Source organism: Anneissia japonica, unplaced genomic scaffold (assembly GCF_011630105.1).
Source record: "Anneissia japonica isolate Jap-2015-1 unplaced genomic scaffold, ASM1163010v1 scaffold21434_len11230_cov113, whole genome shotgun sequence".
NCBI lineage: Eukaryota > Metazoa > Echinodermata > Crinoidea > Comatulida > Comatulidae > Anneissia > Anneissia japonica.
The window spans coordinates 1,326-3,815 of NW_022707542.1; the positions used below are offsets into that span (position 1 = coordinate 1,326).

Genomic DNA, 2,490 nt, shown 5'->3' on the forward strand with positions numbered 1-2,490 from the left:
AAAAAAAAAAAAAAAAAAAAAAAAAAAAGTACAATGCTATCTTCTTTCTAGCTACCGTGCTATTTCTAATCTTCCTTTCCTCGGGAAACTGATCGAAAGAGCTGCATCAAGACAGCTGCAATCTTACTTCAATGAGAATAATTTATTTCTTACCGCCAATATCATAGTGTTGAAGCAGCATTAATAAGTTCAAAATGATATTTTAACAGCACTTCACATTCAATTAATTATAAAATTAACCTGTTTTTTGTTTTGATTGCAAAAGATTTTCGCCCGCTGTTTTAATCATCTTTTCTTTTAATTCTGTTCTGGCTTTTGTTTTTAATGTAAAGCGCATAGATGATGTATATCCTTCTGCGCTATATCAAAATAAATTTATTATTATTATTATTATTATTATTATTACTATTATTATATTAATTTTAATAATAATAATAATAATTATTATTATTATTATTATTATTATAAAAAAAATACTTATAATGGTCACATTATTAAGAAGACACAACCATGAATGAAAAAATATATTTTTCTTGCTACAATTTCCATTTTCAATCAATTAGATTGCATTTTGTGCTAGTTTGCTATGTATGTTATCGATCCAATGAAGCAGTAACACTGAAATGCATTTGATTGTTTGTATAATTGGTATTTAATTTCAAATCTGTATCATATTATCATTTTCCTTTTGCGTATTGAGGTTTTACGCATGATGATTATGCACAATGACCGAATAATAGTAGAATTGAAATTCGTAGTCACGAGTACAACAGACAAAATTGATTGAAGGCAGTGGCAGAGAAGGCATTGAGCATCTGATAGGTCCTTTCAGAGAACACATCCAGAGGGAGAAACACTAATTGCCTTCGGCATAATAATTTAAAATTATTAATGGTTTCTTTCGACATAGGAACTCACAAGATATAGGTTGAATCAAAGCCTAGTGCATCTTTAAGTGCATCTTTAGAAATACAATTTCTACAATATTAATCTTGTTTTTATATAGATAAATGTTCGATAAATTCTATCTTTCATAAAAAAAAAAAACCACGAAATTCAGCGCGTCTATTTTCATTCTAATCAATGGCGTTTGTAAACGTGCACTGACGTCATCGTCGAATTCCAGGACTTTCGACGGTAAAGCTGGCCTGCCTGCCCCGGTCCCAGGCCAACCAATAATAATTAACAAAATGTTTTTTTTTTAAATATAGGCCTATGGCGCATTTTGTACATGCACTTCAACTTTTACAACAAAAGCCTAGGCCTAGTACCTATAGGTATAGTAATAGCGCCTTGAGCACCTTTGGTGGAGATGTGCGCTTTATAAATCTTTATTATTATTATTACGTCCTACTGTACTTAGGCCTACACTAGTTTGTTGTCGTCGGGGTATAATTCTGTCTCTAAATGAACGAGGAGCGAACCTAGCAGTCAACATCTAGGCTATAGGCTAATTGATTTTGAAATCAATAACCCACCTTAAAGGACTATCTGTCGTTTTCTTCTTTGCAACAGCGGACGGAAAAAAGTCAGTTATTCTAGGACGTTTCATGATTCTTTATCACTAAAAATTAACAAACACTCATTTTGACGCACTCCGTTCTGTAGTGTGAGTCTGCTGTTTAAAACAAACTTCCTAGCCTAATTTTGTGACTGGCGTGACAGAGATGGACCATGTTAATTTATTAATTATATTTTGTTTGGGATGGAAAAAGGAGAGTCAATTTCCCCCAAATGCTCCAACAGCACATAGTTTAGTGTGCGCTATGGACAGTATGGCTATGGAATTTACTAACCACACAATCAGGTGATTAAGTCGCAAAACTTTATCTGCATTTGGTGGTGGATTAAGTCGCAAAACTTTAGCTTCGTTTGCTGGCACCATTTACTCTAGGTAGACGGCGACCGGTTTCGTTAACGGTTGGTACATTTCTTACAAACATTCAGCCCAGCATGACCACTGCTTGGGTATACCCAATCTTGGGTATTTTGACTTGGTCTTGGGTTCTTGGGTATTCCGTTCAAATCCTTGGGTATTTTATTTTTACTAATAAAATTAAATATTTTTGTATAGAGGAAGAATTAAGAATTGTATATTTCAGTCCATTCAAGTAAGCAAACCTCAACGAAGTGCACATAAGGCCACGTAAAATAAAACAATTGGTTAGCATCCCCGCCCGACCGTCAGAAAAGCCCCCGACCTGAATTTTTTTTTATTTTTTATTTTTACAAAACACTCAAAAACTCCATCTCCCGAAGGCAATTTATATAGACCTAGGCTTGTTTACCATCCGTCCGAACGCCAGCCGACTGGGCTTACCCCTGCAGTTCCATTCCATCATCGTCCCATCTAGGCCTAGTCCTTGCTTCTATCTAGAAAAGGCCTAGTTTTATAGTAGTAGTATAAAAAGAGTGTATTTGTATACGCGGTACAGCCGATGCAAAGCATTAAGATTTACTCGGGATTAGGTTTATATTAGCAAACTAAAC

At 34.5% G+C, this 2,490-nt stretch overlaps 1 long non-coding RNA gene across 1 annotated transcript in view; it reads right to left on the bottom strand.

The window, feature by feature from the left end:
* Positions 1 to 2,490, bottom strand: part of LOC117106378 — an 8,521-nt gene that overhangs the window by 1,260 nt on the left and 4,771 nt on the right. The gene's annotated exons all lie outside the window — the stretch shown is intronic.